We start from the raw sequence: 19,169 nt of genomic DNA, 5'->3' as shown, positions 1-19,169 counted from the left end.
GGTTTCAATCCAAAGAACCAAAATAATAATAATAATGATAATGATAATAATAGTAATAATAATACAATTATCATCAAAAATAAAACAAACTTTGATGAAAACTAATTTTTAAAAACACGTGGTCACAGATCAAAATCACTCTTAGGATGCCATACACATGGTGGGGCCTGGTGGGTATGCAGGACAGATTTGTTCAGGTTGCCCTGATTCTTCCAGTCCCTCCTTGTTTCAATCATCTGGGGACCAGGAATTATTCCACTTTTGGTTTGAAGGCAGGCAAACTGAAAAATGCTGAATTGCATTTTCTCATTTTCCCCTCCAAAATTTCCTTCCTAAATTCTTTATTTTCTTCCTCATTTTGCCTCTCACCTAGTTTCTCATAAAACCCTCTAGAGCAGGAGACTCTTTTCTTTCCATTTTCTATCTTTTTTGTATGGGTTATTTGAACTTTTTAATGCCTGGCAATGTAGCAAATTTATCTTAGAAATGTAATTTTTAAATTTTTGTCTTTTGTGTTATCCCCACTACCTAAGAAATATGCACATTATTTTTGCAATATTTATTCAGGCATTTGATCCTCTCCTATCTTGGATTGTAGGGTCTACTCGTGTTTTTTTTGTTTCTTTGTTTTTTTGTTTTGTTTTGTTTTGTTTTTTTTTGTTTTTTGTCCAACAGGGACATTCTTTGCCTGGCTACAAAAAATGCTGTGGGCATACCAGGATCATCGGAATCACCTTAGAATGAAAGGATATGTAGAAGGAAAGAACTTCTGAGTCACAATGAGCTTCTGATCATGGCCCCAACAGATGATTCATTATAGTTTGAGAGATCTAGTAGGAATTTTGTTGAAATCCATAGCTTCTATCTTAACTTGAATGGACCTCTGGGTTTCTCCCTGGGATGTTACCCTCAAATGAAAGTTCAGTCAAGCTATTATCTTTCCAAATTTAGTTTTAGATATCTGTGAATTTGGGGACCACTCTGTAACCATTTCTATTTCTTTCCACTTTCCTAATTGGTGTTTCTACCCTATACATAATTTTATACAGAATAGCAACACATTTGGTGTCATTAGAGTTTATACATGAAGAAACTTTTGTGATAAACAAACATGACAACGTGGGAATTCCTTCTTCACTCCTCAATTTAATTCCATTCCAACTGTGACTAAGTCAGGAATGTTGGAAAATTTTTACTGTACACTTCATTCAGCTTTGGACCTGGAAACTCAAAAATGCTTCCCATATTTTAAAAATGCTGCTCTTTTCCCACCTCTTATGTAACTGAGGGTCCTTCCTTCCACTGAGTACTACTGCTATTTCTTCCTTCATTGACTCCCTGCAATTAATGCCTGTCTCAGTGTTCATATCCTCTTCTTCTCTTTCATTTCTATTTTACTTTGATTGAAGCATGTCTCAAAATGCAATTCATAGTTCAGATGGTTTTAACAATATCCCCAGTTTGACCTGTGACAGAAACCTAATACATTAGGACTCAATATATTTTTTTTATTCTTACTAGATAATACATACACTCTTGGCACAATTACACTATTTTAGTGTTCTTGCTTTAAAGCAATATGCTCACCAATGTCTTTTGCGTTTTTTGTCATTCTTACCTTCTCCATGTTCGTTTGTTCGTGTACAGGATCCACTAGATATACTGGAAGCACAAACTTCTGTAGATTGCTTACGGACACTCTGGGGAAAGTAATACTAATAATAAGTTGCATAAAGTTTTCATCATCACATATCACCTATCACCATATATATATATTTGTGAAATCATCAGCAGTAGAAATTAGATGAGTGCATTTTGAACAAGAATATATTGTACAAGTTTCACTGTCCTAGGCAGTTCAGATTAACTGAGCTCATATATCATCCTGGCGAATGATTGGATAAAGCCAAAATGAGGGACATAGGAACTGTGTTCCTTCAGAATATACACACTGACAAGCATGTAGCCCCCAAAAACTAGCATCAGTATATAATCAGTCGACTTTACACTGCCCAGCAGTTCTAACAATGCTTTGAAACACTTTTAAGAATGGCACTTGGTGTTCCATAGCATTTTAAATTGGAATGGCCAATTTTTTATTCTGAAAGAATGATACTTGGTAAGATGAGAGTTTCAAATCTGTCACCTTGTGTAGGAATGATAAACTGTTGTACTTGCTTCATTTATTCATCAGAGACTTTGAAAACTTAATGCATTTCAGCAAAATATTTCCCAAGTCAAAACTTATTTTAAAAAAGTAAAATATACTGAGGAAGTGTGTCTCTATGTAACATGAACATAACAGCACACACACTTAAGTAAGGTATGCAACACTTTCATTGGAGAAGAAACTAAGAGGTATTTCAAGTAGAGAGGTGACTCCCATCTCTGAAAAGCTGACTATTTGCAGAGGTGGGAGTCATTTGAACTGGTGCATATTTGTTTGAAGAAAAAGACAGGCTGCGGGAAATCACAGGAGTGGCACAATGGAGAGCCAGTGACCAGATGAAACCAGAAATATGAGATACTCAAAGAGGAAATGCATTCGTGGAAGAAATAGAGTAAAGCCGGAGGAGGGAAAACTAGCTGGCTATGAGAGAGGAATATGCTGACTGGTGAGCTGAGGAGAATCTCACCCATCCAATTAGGAAATGGGGAAAAGCAACAGATAGATGTTCTCCAAACCACAAACACAACTTCTTTATAAATACATAAAATACATCTAGCATTCAGGAAAATACCATCCCAAACTCCATTGATATTTCAGCTCATGCCATCCAGAGAGGCATTCATCAAGACTTTAAATAATAAGTGCTGGAGAGGATGTGGGTAAAAATGTACAACCGTACACTGTGGGACTGAAAATCAGGACTTCCCATCTGAAAAGCAGTATGGAGAGTCATCAGAAGGTAAGGAATATGAACATCCTGGGCCCAGGGTTCCCAATCCTTGTTCTTATACCCAATTTACAATGATTCTGTGTACACATGAGACACTGAAACTTCAATGTTTACGGTGGTTTCTATCATAATTAGAAAGATATGAAATGAGCCCAGATGCACCTTAACACAAAAATGGATCAATCAACACCTAGAAACTTGGCACTGAATTTGAGCAAACTAGTTTTTCATGATACACCATCATGTCAAAATGAGTCCTCATATAGCATATAAAAACACTGCCCTAAAAATTTCTAAAATATAAAACCTGGAACATCAAAATCCCTTAATTTCATAAAAGGATGATATTTTAAAACAAACAAGTAGGAAACTTATTATTCTAAGGCCAAATAGAACCTTTTCAGCAAAGGAAAGACTTCATTTTCCCTGCAATGTCAAGGAATATTTGATGTAATCCAAACCTTCCAGGCAGAATCTGAGTGTGTGTTTAGGAGCCTCTCCACTCCTGTTACATTATCCTGGCTTTCTTCCTGGGATATCCAGAAAATATTACCCAGTTTCTTCCTAACATTTGAAAGAGTGAACTTTATAAAAATGTGGTTTGGAGGTACCTATAACCAGAATCAAGGTGGGAGCAGGAGAGAAACCCAGACACAGAGCTGCTGAGAGAGCTGGGAACTTAGAGCATGGGCCTGTAGTCTAGGTTAAGAATAGTAGTTCATGGCACTGTCATGCATCATGTGCTCGCAGCTCTGTGACAGCACGGGCCAAGGCTAAATCTGATAGACAAAGGGCAGCCTGTAGTACCATAAACGTGAAATGAATACTAGGCATGGTAAACCACTCTACTGAGAATAATTTAGAATACCTATACCCCTATTAACATTACACAGGCAGTCAAAGGCACGCTCTTTAGAATTTCAATATTGTCCTGAGTACATGGGCTCTCAGTGGTGTCTCAGCAGGAAACACTGCATCTCTTACACCTCCATGATTCAGTAGCCAGGTATCCTCCCACAATTTTAGATGGTTACTCATCATATGGGCTCAGGATAGTGAGTGACAGGCATGTGCTGAAAGCTCTCATCAGGAAGAGGTGTGTGGCTGCTGTGGACGTTCTGTAGAGTAGATGTTCACAGAGGTACTGTCTCTTTCAAACTGGTGCTTTGGGAATAATGAACGTGAGCAAGAACTGCTAGTTGAGAACTCAAGGGACAGAATTCTCAACTGCAAGTTGAGAATTCAAAGGACAGTGCTGGAGCAGGATAAGGTAGAATGGTATTTTCACTGAGGTCTGAGGAGAAGTCACAGATTCTGAAACCAGACCTGTCTCCCATGCTCCAAGAGATTATAGGAAAAGGCCTCAGTGACTTGGAATCATGCACAGTACAAGACCACTGAGTTGGGCTGGGGATGTGGCTCAAGAGGTGTGCGCTCGCCTAGAATGAGTGTGGCACCTGTTCCATCCTCAGCACCACATACAAACAAAGATGTTGTGTCTACCGAAAACTAACAAATAAGTATTTAAAAATTCTCATTCTCTCTCTCTCTCTCTCTCTCTCTCTCTCTCTCTCTCTCTCTCTCTCTCTCTCTCTCCTATGTCTTTTAAAAAAGACCACTGAGTAAGGAATTCCATAATTGGGGTCTGCATTACACATTAGTCCCCAGCCTTCATGGACCACTGTGTTCATCAGCAATTTCTACATCCATAGACCCATGTGTCTGAGTACAAAATCCAATACTGAGAGTAATTTCCTTTGTAACTTTCAAAATTCCCTCAGCATTATCTGGGAGTTGTTGGAGAGCAAGGAGCAGAGGAGATCCACTTGAGCACACCAATGTCAGCGAAGGCCTTTTTGAACTAGAGCAGATAAAGAAACTGATGGACAATATTTGCTTCCTCCAAACCATAAAGAGCTTTAGCTTTCCAAAATTAGAAATCCTGGACAGAAGTGTCTCCATTTCAGTTATATTAGTTTAAGGGAATTGTGAAGATTTGCATGATTTTGTTTGTACCTTTTTTTTTCCAAAACATATATGATTTTCTAAGATTTTTTTTCAGTTTTCATTTTATTTCCTTTATTACATTTTTATTTTTATTTTATATTCTGTCCTATTCCCATTAATATTGAATTTCACCCTCATTTCCTCTTGAATCTCTGCTTACTATAACCACTTTCATTTTCTGTTCTTTTTAAAATTTATCATGAAAATTTTATTGTCACTAATGACTTTTCTCTAGTCTTATGAGTATTATTATTTCCTATGAACTTCAATTAATTATTAAGTATTATAGAAACCACATAAAATATACAGTTCATTTATACGTATGTTTTGCTTTAAGCTATGATTGTTCCTAGAGGGTCATCTTTCTCCTTGATGAGATACTGGTGAGTAATTATTGTATGTTAAATATGCTCATTTGGGAATTTGATTCGGAACACGATGGCCTGACCCAAACACATCCCAAGGAAAGATCTGTACACTAAAAGGACGCATACATAACAGTTGAAATAAAATCCTTGCAAATTTTCCTCCTAAAATATAGGGCATTAAGATACCACAAAAATTTTGCAAGTTCCCAGTACCTGCATCCAAGTTCGTTTTACTAATGTCCACTTCAGAGGTGGAATAAAAATGTTTAGTAATTTTCTTGAATTCTTGCATGAAAAGTAAAGGAACTAAAAGTTTTTGTTTGTACTCTATAACAGGATTGATGGATACATCCTGAAAGGTCCTGATTCTATAATAGGCTGTTTGGTTTCTCCTTTAAGTCTATTTCCTGTCTCAGCCTACATACTGGAGTGTGTAGGGAGATTGGAGTCTTTAATACCAGCATGGATTACTGATAATGGGAAACTAAAATTTTGAGCCTTAGGGAATGATGATCTTTAACATGAATGTGTTCACTGGCCATTTCATTTATGTACTCTCCAACTTTCAACTGGATCTCTTAGATCCAGTCTTAGATTTAATCCTCATTATGTGAGGAGGTCACACAGAAGAAAATTAAAACAATACTCAAAAAATCTCCCCACATTAGTAAGATGAAGTTTACTTTTAAGCTTCTGCTTACATGATTTCTAAAACTATTTTCTTGTTCATGTTGTGCTACATTTTTAGACTTAAATATTAAATTATGATCTTGATTTATAAGTATGTATTGTGTGATGTCATTTTGTTTGGCATAATTTTCCTTGCCATCAAAGAAAAGAAATAGACCATGAATTTAAATTGACACATTTACTTACCTGTCTATGGCTTTTTTCCATGCCATCAACACTCTCCTTTAATTCCTCTGATGACGTATGGCATTGTGAATCTGGAGATAAATGCATAGATGTACTTAAACTACTTAATAGAGTTAGACTGAGTGAAAATCTAGCCAACTAAAAACATAATGGTAATAATCATACAATTTGATTTTCACAATGATACGTTTTAGTTAAGTTTAATTTTAGTTGAATGCTTATGCTGTTGGAAATTTTTGGATTCTTGTGTGAGCTTGGTGGCTGTACTCAGAGCCACCAAGTGTATCCTTGGCAAGAACGCAAGTACTTACTTCAAATAAAAGGCCATTATTTTTATTTATATATGTATTTATTTTTGAAGACAGAGTGTCTGAATATTCCCTGGCTTACTGGGAACCTGACATCAGCCTGCCTCAGTCTCTAACTAAGCTGAAATTACACATGAGTCCCTCTTCACCAAGGGTGTGGTGAGTGATTTAGCAGGGATTTTTACTAATCTAATGCTTGAACAAAACAAGAGTTTACCATATCCGATGCACATGATATCTCAAAGATTCAACCACTCAAAGAAAAATGATATTTTGCAGAAAAAAATTGCTAAAATTACAACGGAAACAAGAAACTTCACACTGTTTACTATGTCTTTTTCCTAATAGTAATTTTAATGAACCAGTGCATGTAACTTTGGTGTCAACAAAAACGTATGTGTATATATGGTCACTGTGATACCTTTGACAGTGAACCACATATTTGTTTCCTTTCCTTTTCCTGCATTTCTTCTGTTAGGATTCACTCTGTTTTTGGAAGCATTACTCATGGTGCGTATGATTCCTGACATAAACTCTTTTTGCTTCTCTGGCGTTAGCTACCTCAGACCGTGTCCTGCTATTGTACTGAGTAATAATCAGTTGGCCTGTAAGTTATTCGTTTTCTGTCTAGTTCACTAGGTCCTGGACTTCAGGAGATGCTTTGACAACACACTGGTTTGAACACCTCATAATTGAGTGTCAGGTAAGTGTCTGAGGCAACAACACTTGGCGTGGATGGTGTCTTTTGTAGAGGTAGGGATGAACGGAGACTTGAGGAATGAGGCCACCAGCCAGAGGCAGAGAATGGTGAAAATGTGGAAGGTTATAGCATCACATAGAGACAAGGGTTAAGGGGGATGGTATATGTCTGATGATACAGGGATTGGTGAAAACTGCCAGAAGAGCATGCCGGTAGAAACGGGCTAAACATACAGTTAGGAAGAATTTGCATTGTGAAAGATGCCTCAAAATGTTGAGATGGTTGAACATACACATAGCAAATACTTTCATCTAGGCCATGGATCCATATATAGCTGGAACTATCTCAAATCTGTGGGCACATGAGCTTGAGGGGCATGATCATGAATGGAGTTGAATAAAGAGAATGCAAAAGTGCACTATGAGGTTGATGCCGGCCTGAATGAAGGAATGTCTTCCAAAGGATCTGGGTTCTGTTTTTACCATACATAGGTGACACAAACAACAAGTCAAAGAATAATGAGCAAAGACTCCTTTGGGATGTGGAAGAATTTATGGATTGATTACTCTGAGATAAAATTTCAGGAAAGAGTGTTCACCAGCAAATGTTCACTTTAGAAGCAAGGGATAAACTAAAGTATATATGATCATACATTTTATTATTTCTTGCCTCAAACTGACCCCAAGAGTTGTCAAAGTCAGTACCTAAGTAGCATAAAAACAAGTTTGATGCATTTGGTTGATACACTAGATGTCAGGGTAGAGTGCACATTGTCTTTTAAATTAGATTTTCCTGTATTTCACAGGCCGGCCTTGACATCTTGGCTTCAAGAAAAAACAAGTCCTCATAATCTCAGGATTCTGGATCTCAGTCCTGCACCCCTGGACCTATTTTTAAAATTGGGGTGGGAAGAAAAATCAGCCTCACAATCCAACTGACAGGTGTCATGATTCCGATTTCGGATGTTTAATTGTAGAAACAGCTAGGATATAGGTAATTTTAGAACATCTTTTCCTCATAGATTAACAGAAATATTTTGAAATGTGGATGCATCATCAACACAGACCCGATGGGGCAAATCCTTCCAACACATGGCACAAATGAATATATCAGGAGTGAAAATTTGCTATCATTTCCAAGGTTTAATCATAGGTGGTTTTATAGAAGTTGTACTGCAAAAGTTACCTGATTTCCGTTTCATTTCTGGCTTCCACCATTTTTGTTTTTTGAGAGCTGTGTCTTTGCTTTTAACGGTGGGCTTGATGTGCTTGGAGACAAGATAACACGTAAATATTTTACAGTGCATACAGCATGCATTTAATAATATAACTTAAACATAGAAGATGATTTACCTTGTATGAAGCATGTACATCTTTAGATACTGAAAAATAAATAAAATACATAATCAATAAAGCCTGAATATATTAAAAAAAAACACACTCATATTCCTACTAATTGAGTACAGAGCTCAGTCCAAGTGATAACTCTTTTTGTTAGCATTGATATAGATTACATTATCTTTGCAGTTTTAAGTTTTGGGATTTTTGTAGATCACAAGACTGAAAGGTCCAAAATGAATATTGACAATATCTCTTTAGTAAATAAGTCTTGCAGTTAAGTTTCAAATGGTAAGAACACCTTTGTGATCATTATAAATAATTCGGCAAGGGTACATATACAAATGTGAAGACGCAGAATGCTGGAGACCACAGAGATCTGTATTCAGAGAAGGAAGGAGGTATCCGGAGAATTTCAATGTCAAAGCAGAAGTAGTCAGATGGCAGCACATATGTCAAGTGACCTATGAATTGTTTAATCCATTTTATTATAACTAAGTATCCTGTACCTCAAGATCCAGGACAAGGTGTACTTTATTCCTTATCAGTATTTTTTCTTCTGAACTAATTGGATCAGATGTATGCATTTAGAATAACAGGTAATATGAACATGATTGTTTTTTCATACCCATCTGGGACTGTGGCACATCTTCTGATCCTGCTTCCTCTGATTTAGTGGATATTACCTTTCCCTTTTCACCATTGGACAAAGATACAGGTTCTGCATCTAAAAAAAAAATATGAGAAAGCATAAAGAATTTAGATATGGTCATCCACAGCAATCTGTGATCCAAGAGCAGGAAGAATTGACAGGACTCAAAATTCTGTCATATAAACACATTAGTAACAGTCTTAATATTTGAGGAATAAATTCCATAAGAAATTCTAGTTTAAAAAACGTGTCTGCCATAGCACATACAGACATGATTTCACATATTTTTTTGAATGTGCTGGCTGATCAGAAAATTAGTTATCAGAATTTAGCACAGGAGTGGAACGCATTTTTGAAGCACAAAGGAACATGGTTTCAATCCAAAGAACCAAAATAATAATAATAATGATAATGATAATAATAGTAATAATAATACAATTATCATCAAAAATAAAACAAACTTTGATGAAAACTAATTTTTAAAAACACGTGGTCACAGATCAAAATCACTCTTAGGATGCCATACACATGGTGGGGCCTGGTGGGTATGCAGGACAGATTTGTTCAGGTTGCCCTGATTCTTCCAGTCCCTCCTTGTTTCAATCATCTGGGGACCAGGAATTATTCCACTTTTGGTTTGAAGGCAGGCAAACTGAAAAATGCTGAATTGCATTTTCTCATTTTCCCCTCCAAAATTTCCTTCCTAAATTCTTTATTTTCTTCCTCATTTTGCCTCTCACCTAGTTTCTCATAAAACCCTCTAGAGCAGGAGACTCTTTTCTTTCCATTTTCTATCTTTTTTGTATGGGTTATTTGAACTTTTTAATGCCTGGCAATGTAGCAAATTTATCTTAGAAATGTAATTTTTAAATTTTTGTCTTTTGTGTTATCCCCACTACCTAAGAAATATGCACATTATTTTTGCAATATTTATTCAGGCATTTGATCCTCTCCTATCTTGGATTGTAGGGTCTACTCGTGTTTTTTTTGTTTGTTTGTTTTTTTGTTTTGTTTTGTTTTGTTTTTTTTGTTTTTTGTCCAACAGGGACATTCTTTGCCTGGCTACAAAAAATGCTGTGGGCATACCAGGATCATCGGAATCACCTTAGAATGAAAGGATATGTAGAAGGAAAGAACTTCTGAGTCACAATGAGCTTCTGATCATGGCCCCAACAGATGATTCATTATAGTTTGAGAGATCTAGTAGGAATTTTGTTGAAATCCATAGCTTCTATCTTAACTTGAATGGACCTCTGGGTTTCTCCCTCGGATGTTACCCTCAAATGAAAGTTCAGTCAAGCTATTATCTTTCCAAATTTAGTTTTAGATATCTGTGAATTTGGGGACCACTCTGTAACCATTTCTATTTCTTTCCACTTTCCTAATTGGTGTTTCTACCCTATACATAATTTTATACAGAATAGCAACACATTTGGTGTCATTAGAGTTTATACATGAAGAAACTTTTGTGATAAACAAACATGACAACGTGGGAATTCCTTCTTCACTCCTCAATTTAATTCCATTCCAACTGTGACTAAGTCAGGAATGTTGGAAAATTTTTACTGTACACTTCATTCAGCTTTGGACCTGGAAACTCAAAAATGCTTCCCATATTTTAAAAATGCTGCTCTTTTCCCACCTCTTATGTAACTGAGGGTCCTTCCTTCCACTGAGTACTACTGCTATTTCTTCCTTCATTGACTCCCTGCAATTAATGCCTGTCTCAGTGTTCATATCCTCTTCTTCTCTTTCATTTCTATTTTACTTTGATTGAAGCATGTCTCAAAATGCAATTCATAGTTCAGATGGTTTTAACAATATCCCCAGTTTGACCTGTGACAGAAACCTAATACATTAGGACTCAATATATTTTTTTTATTCTTACTAGATAATACATACACTCTTGGCACAATTACACTATTTTAGTGTTCTTGCTTTAAAGCAATATGCTCACCAATGTCTTTTGCGTTTTTTGTCATTCTTACCTTCTCCATGTTCGTTTGTTCGTGTACAGGATCCACTAGATATACTGGAAGCACAAACTTCTGTAGATTGCTTACGGACACTCTGGGGAAAGTAATACTAATAATAAGTTGCATAAAGTTTTCATCATCACATATCACCTATCACCATATATATATTTGTGAAATCATCAGCAGTAGAAATTAGATGAGTGCATTTTGAACAAGAATATATTGTACAAGTTTCACTGTCCTAGGCAGTTCAGATTAACTGAGCTCATATATCATCCTGGCGAATGATTGGATAAAGCCAAAATGAGGGACATAGGAACTGTGTTCCTTCAGAATATACACACTGACAAGCATGTAGCCCCCAAAAACTAGCATCAGTATATAATCAGTCGACTTTACACTGCCCAGCAGTTCTAACAATGCTTTGAAACACTTTTAAGAATGGCACTTGGTGTTCCATAGCATTTTAAATTGGAATGGCCAATTTTTTATTCTGAAAGAATGATACTTGGTAAGATGAGAGTTTCAAATCTGTCACCTTGTGTAGGAATGATAAACTGTTGTACTTGCTTCATTTATTCATCAGAGACTTTGAAAACTTAATGCATTTCAGCAAAATATTTCCCAAGTCAAAACTTATTTTAAAAAAGTAAAATATACTGAGGAAGTGTGTCTCTATGTAACATGAACATAACAGCACACACACTTAAGTAAGGTATGCAACACTTTCATTGGAGAAGAAACTAAGAGGTATTTCAAGTAGAGAGGTGACTCCCATCTCTGAAAAGCTGACTATTTGCAGAGGTGGGAGTCATTTGAACTGGTGCATATTTGTTTGAAGAAAAAGACAGGCTGCGGGAAATCACAGGAGTGGCACAATGGAGAGCCAGTGACCAGATGAAACCAGAAATATGAGATACTCAAAGAGGAAATGCATTCGTGGAAGAAATAGAGTAAAGCCGGAGGAGGGAAAACTAGCTGGCTATGAGAGAGGAATATGCTGACTGGTGAGCTGAGGAGAATCTCACCCATCCAATTAGGAAATGGGGAAAAGCAACAGATAGATGTTCTCCAAACCACAAACACAACTTCTTTATAAATACATAAAATACATCTAGCATTCAGGAAAATACCATCCCAAACTCCATTGATATTTCAGCTCATGCCATCCAGAGAGGCATTCATCAAGACTTTAAATAATAAGTGCTGGAGAGGATGTGGGTAAAAATGTACAACCGTACACTGTGGGACTGAAAATCAGGACTTCCCATCTGAAAAGCAGTATGGAGAGTCATCAGAAGGTAAGGAATATGAACATCCTGGGCCCAGGGTTCCCAATCCTTGTTCTTATACCCAATTTACAATGATTCTGTGTACACATGAGACACTGAAACTTCAATGTTTACGGTGGTTTCTATCATAATTAGAAAGATATGAAATGAGCCCAGATGCACCTTAACACAAAAATGGATCAATCAACACCTAGAAACTTGGCACTGAATTTGAGCAAACTAGTTTTTCATGATACACCATCATGTCAAAATGAGTCCTCATATAGCATATAAAAACACTGCCCTAAAAATTTCTAAAATATAAAACCTGGAACATCAAAATCCCTTAATTTCATAAAAGGATGATATTTTAAAACAAACAAGTAGGAAACTTATTATTCTAAGGCCAAATAGAACCTTTTCAGCAAAGGAAAGACTTCATTTTCCCTGCAATGTCAAGGAATATTTGATGTAATCCAAACCTTCCAGGCAGAATCTGAGTGTGTGTTTAGGAGCCTCTCCACTCCTGTTACATTATCCTGGCTTTCTTCCTGGGATATCCAGAAAATATTACCCAGTTTCTTCCTAACATTTGAAAGAGTGAACTTTATAAAAATGTGGTTTGGAGGTACCTATAACCAGAATCAAGGTGGGAGCAGGAGAGAAACCCAGACACAGAGCTGCTGAGAGAGCTGGGAACTTAGAGCATGGGCCTGTAGTCTAGGTTAAGAATAGTAGTTCATGGCACTGTCATGCATCATGTGCTCACAGCTCTGTGACAGCACAGGCCAAGGCTAAATCTGATAGACAAAGGGCAGCCTGTAGTACCATAAACATGAAATGAATACTAGGCATGGTAAACCACTCTACTGAGAATAATTTAGAATACCTATACCCTTATTAACATTACACAGGCCGTCAAAGGCACCCTCTTAAGAATTTCAATATTGTCCTGAGTACATGGGCTCTCAGTGGTGTCTCAGCAGGAAACACTGCATCCCTTACACCTCCATGATTCAGTAGCCAGGTATCCTCCCACAATTTTAGATGGTTACTCATCATATGGGCTCAGGATAGTGAGTGACAGGCATGTGCTGAAAGCTCTCATCAGGAAGAGGTGTGTGGCTGCTGTGGACGTTCTGTAGAGTAGATGTTCACAGAGGTACTGTCTCTTTCAAACTGGTGCTTTGGGAATAATGAACGTGAGCAAGAACTGCTAGTTGAGAACTCAAGGGACAGAATTCTCAACTGCAAGTTGAGAATTCAAAGGACAGTGCTGGAGCAGGATAAGGTAGAATGGTATTTTCACTGAGGTCTGAGGAGAAGTCACAGATTCTGAAACCAGACCTGTCTCCCATGCTCCAAGAGATTATAGGAAAAGGCCTCAGTGACTTGGAATCATGCACAGTACAAGACCACTGAGTTGGGCTGGGGATGTGGCTCAAGAGGTGTGCGCTCGCCTAGAATGAGTGTGGCACCTGTTCCATCCTCAGCACCACATACAAACAAAGATGTTGTGTCTACCGAAAACTAACAAATAAGTATTTAAAAATTCTCATTCTCTCTCTCTCTCTCTCTCTCTCTCTCTCTCTCTCTCTCTCTCTCTCTCTCTCTCTCTCCTATGTCTTTTAAAAAAAGACCACTGAGTAAGGAATTCCATAATTGGGGTCTGCATTACACATTAGTCCCCAGCCTTCATGGACCACTGTGTTCATCAGCAATTTCTACATCCATAGACCCATGTGTCTGAGTACAAAATCCAATACTGAGAGTAATTTCCTTTGTAACTTTCAAAATTCCCTCAGCATTATCTGGGAGTTGTTGGAGAGCAAGGAGCAGAGGAGATCCACTTGAGCACACCAATGTCAGCGAAGGCCTTTTTGAACTAGAGCAGATAAAGAAACTGATGGACAATATTTGCTTCCTCCAAACCATAAAGAGCTTTAGCTTTCCAAAATTAGAAATCCTGGACAGAAGTGTCTCCATTTCAGTTATATTAGTTTAAGGGAATTGTGAAGATTTGCATGATTTTGTTTGTACCTTTTTTTTTCCAAAACATATATGATTTTCTAAGATTTTTTTTCAGTTTTCACTTTATTTCCTTTATTACATTTTTATTTTTATTTTATATTCTGTCCTATTCCCATTAATATTGAATTTCACCCTCATTTCCTCTTGAATCTCTGCTTACTATAACCACTTTCATTTTCTGTTCTTTTTAAAATTTATCATGAAAATTTTATTGTCACTAATAACTTTTCTCTAGTCTTATGAGTATTATTATTTCCTATGAACTTCAATTAATTATTAAGTATTATAGAAACCACATAAAATATACAGTTCATTTATACGTATGTTTTGCTTTAAGCTATGATTGTTCCTAGAGGGTCATCTTTCTCCTTGATGAGATACTGGTGAGTAATTATTGTATGTTAAATATGCTCATTTGGGAATTTGATTCGGAACACGATGGCCTGACCCAAACACATCCCAAGGAAAGATCTGTACACTAAAAGGACGCATACATAACAGTTGAAATAAAATCCTTGCAAATTCTCCTCCTAAAATATAGGGCATTAAGATACCACAAAAATTTTGCAAGTTCCCAGTACCTGCATCCAAGTTCGTTTTACTAATGTCCACTTCAGAGGTGGAATAAAAATGTTTAGTAATTTTCTTGAATTCTTGCATGAAAAGTAAAGGAACTAAAAGTTTTTGTTTGTACTCTATAACAGGATTGATGGATACATCCTGAAAGGTCCTGATTCTATAATAGGCTGTTTGGTTTCTCCTTTAAGTCTATTTCCTGTCTCAGCCTACATACTGGAGTGTGTAGGGAGATTGGAGTCTTTAATACCAGCATGGATTACTGATAATGGGAAACTAAAATTTTGAGCCTTAGGGAATGATGATCTTTAACATGAATGTGTTCACTGGCCATTTCATTTATGTACTCTCCAACTTTCAACTGGATCTCTTAGATCCAGTCTTAGATTTAATCCTCATTATGTGAGGAGGTCACACAGAAGAAAATTAAAACAATACTCAAAAAATCTCCCCACATTAGTAAGATGAAGTTTACTTTTAAGCTTCTGCTTACATGATTTCTAAAACTATTTTCTTGTTCATGTTGTGCTACATTTTTAGACTTAAATATTAAATTATGATCTTGATTTATAAGTATGTATTGTGTGATGTCATTTTGTTTGGCATAATTTTCCTTGCCATCAAAGAAAAGAAATAGACCATGAATTTAAATTGACACATTTACTTACCTGTCTATGGCTTTTTTCCATGCCATCAACACTCTCCTTTAATTCCTCTGATGACGTATGGCATTGTGAATCTGGAGATAAATGCATAGATGTACTTAAACTACTTAATAGAGTTAGACTGAGTGAAAATCTAGCCAACTAAAAACATAATGGTAATAATCATACAATTTGATTTTCACAATGATACGTTTTAGTTAAGTTTAATTTTAGTTGAATGCTTATGCTGTTGGAAATTTTTGGATTCTTGTGTGAGCTTGGTGGCTGTACTCAGAGCCACCAAGTGTATCCTTGGCAAGAACGCAAGTACTTACTTCAAATAAAAGGCCATTATTTTTATTTATTTATGTATTTATTTTTGAAGACAGAGTGTCTGAATATTCCCTGGCTTACTGGGAACCTGACATCAGCCTGCCTCAGTCTCTAACTAAGCTGAAATTACACATGAGTCCCTCTTCACCAAGGGTGTGGTGAGTGATTTAGCAGGGATTTTTACTAATCTAATGCTTGAACAAAACAAGAGTTTACCATATCCGATGCACATGATATCTCAAAGATTCAACCACTCAAAGAAAAATGATATTTTGCAGAAAAAAATTGCTAAAATTACAACGGAAACAAGAAACTTCACACTGTTTACTATGTCTTTTTCCTAATAGTAATTTTAATGAACCAGTGCATGTAACTTTGGTGTCAACAAAAACGTATGTGTATATATGGTCACTGTGATACCTTTGACAGTGAACCACATATTTGTTTCCTTTCCTTTTCCTGCATTTCTTCTGTTAGGATTCACTCTGTTTTTGGAAGCATTACTCATGGTGCGTATGATTCCTGACATAAACTCTTTTTGCTTCTCTGGCGTTAGCTACCTCAGACCGTGTCCCGCTATTGTACTGAGTAATAATCAGTTGGCCTGTAAGTTATTCGTTTTCTGTCTAGTTCACTAGGTCCTGGACTTCAGGAGATGCTTTGACAACACACTGGTTTGAACACCTCATAATTGAGTGTCAGGTAAGTGTCTGAGGCAACAACACTTGGCGTGGATGGTGTCTTTTGTAGAGGTAGGGATGAACGGAGACTTGAGGAATGAGGCCACCAGCCAGAGGCAGAGAATGGTGAAAATGTGGAAGGTTATAGCATCACATAGAGACAAGGGTTAAGGGGGATGGTATATGTCTGATGATACAGGGATTGGTGAAAACTGCCAGAAGAGCATGCCGGTAGAAACGGGCTAAACATACAGTTAGGAAGAATTTGCATTGTGAAAGATGCCTCAAAATGTTGAGATGGTTGAACATACACATAGCAAATACTTTCATCTAGGCCATGGATCCATATATAGCTGGAACTATCTCAAATCTGTGGGCACATGAGCTTGAGGGGCATGATCATGAATGGAGTTGAATAAAGAGAATGCAAAAGTGCACTATGAGGTTGATGCCGGCCTGAATGAAGGAATGTCTTCCAAAGGATCTGGGTTCTGTTTTTACCATACATAGGTGACACAAACAACAAGTCAAAGAATAATGAGCAAAGACTCCTTTGGGATGTGGAAGAATTTATGGATTGATTACTCTGAGATAAAATTTCAGGAAAGAGTGTTCACCAGCAAATGTTCACTTTAGAAGCAAGGGATAAACTAAAGTATATATGATCATACATTTTATTATTTCTTGCCTCAAACTGACCCCAAGAGTTGTCAAAGTCAGTACCTAAGTAGCATAAAAACAAGTTTGATGCATTTGGTTGATACACTAGATGTCAGGGTAGAGTGCACATTGTCTTTTAAATTAGATTTTCCTGTATTTCACAGGCCGGCCTTGACATCTTGGCTTCAAGAAAAAACAAGTCCTCATAATCTCAGGATTCTGGATCTCAGTCCTGCACCCCTGGACCTATTTTTAAAATTGGGGTGGGAAGAAAAATCAGCCTCACAATCCAACTGACAGGTGTCATGATTCCGATTTCGGATGTTTAATTGTAGAAACAGCTAGGATATAGGTAATTTTAGAACATCTTTTCCTCATAGATTAACAGAAATATTTTGAAATGTGGATGCATCATCAACACAGACCCGATGGGGCAAATCCTTCCAACACATGGCACAAATGAATATATCAGGAGTGAAAATTTGCTATCATTTCCAAGGTTTAATCATAGGTGGTTTTATAGAAGTTGTACTGCAAAAGTTACCTGATTTCCGTTTCATTTCTGGCTTCCACCATTTTTGTTTTTTGAGAGCTGTGTCTTTGCTTTTAACGGTGGGCTTGATGTGCTTGGAGACAAGATAACACGTAAATATTTTACAGTGCATACAGCATGCATTTAATAATATAACTTAAACATAGAAGATGATTTACCTTGTATGAAGCATGTACATCCTTAGATACTGAAAAGCAAATAAAATACATAATCAATAAAGCCTGAATATATTAAAAAAAAACACACTCATATTCCTACTAATTGAGTACAGAGCTCAGTCCAAGTGATAACTCTTTTTGTTAGCATTGATATAGATTACATTATCTTTGCAGTTTTAAGTTTTGGGATTTTTGTAGATCACAAGACTGAAAGGTCCAAAATGAATATTGACAATATCTCTTTAGTAAATAAGTCTTGCAGTTAAGTTTCAAATGGTAAGAACACCTTTGTGATCATTATAAATAATTCGGCAAGGGTACATATACAAATGTGAAGACGCAGAATGCTGGAGACCACAGAGATCTGTATTCAGAGAAGGAAGGAGGTATCCGGAGAATTTCAATGTCAAAGCAGAAGTAGTCAGATGGCAGCACATATGTCAAGTGACCTATGAATTGTTTAATCCATTTTATTATAACTAAGTATCCTGTACCTCAAGATCCAGGACAAGGTGTACTTTATTCCTTATCAGTATTTTTTCTTCTGAACTAATTGGATCAGATGTATGCATTTAGAATAACAGGTAATATGAACATGATTGTTTTTTCATACCCATCTGGGACTGTGGCACATCTTCTGATCCTGCTTCCTCTGATTTAGTGGATATTACCTTTCCCTTTTCACCATTGGACAAAGATACAGGTTCTGCATCTAAAAAAAATATGAGAAAGCATAAAGAATTTAGATATGGTCATCCACAGCAATCTGTGATCCAAGAGCAGGAAGAATTGACAGGACTCAAAATTCTGTCATATAAACACATTAGTAACAGTCTTAATATTTGAGGAATAAATTCCATAAGAAATTCTAGTTTAAAAAACGTGTCTGCCATAGCACATACAGACATGATTTCACATATTTTTTTGAATGTGCTGGCTGATCAGAAAATTAGTTATCAGAATTTAGCACAGGAGTGGAACGCATTTTTGAAGCACAAAGGAACATGGTTTCAATCCAAAGAACCAAAATAATAATAATAATGATAATGATAATAATAGTAATAATAATACAATTATCATCAAAAATAAAACAAACTTTGATGAAAACTAATTTTTAAAAACACGTGGTCACAGATCAA

The sequence above is a fragment of the Ictidomys tridecemlineatus genome, chromosome 1 (assembly GCF_052094955.1).
Source record: "Ictidomys tridecemlineatus isolate mIctTri1 chromosome 1, mIctTri1.hap1, whole genome shotgun sequence".
Lineage (NCBI taxonomy): Eukaryota > Metazoa > Chordata > Mammalia > Rodentia > Sciuridae > Ictidomys > Ictidomys tridecemlineatus.
Note: the sequence above shows the minus strand (reverse complement) of the source record.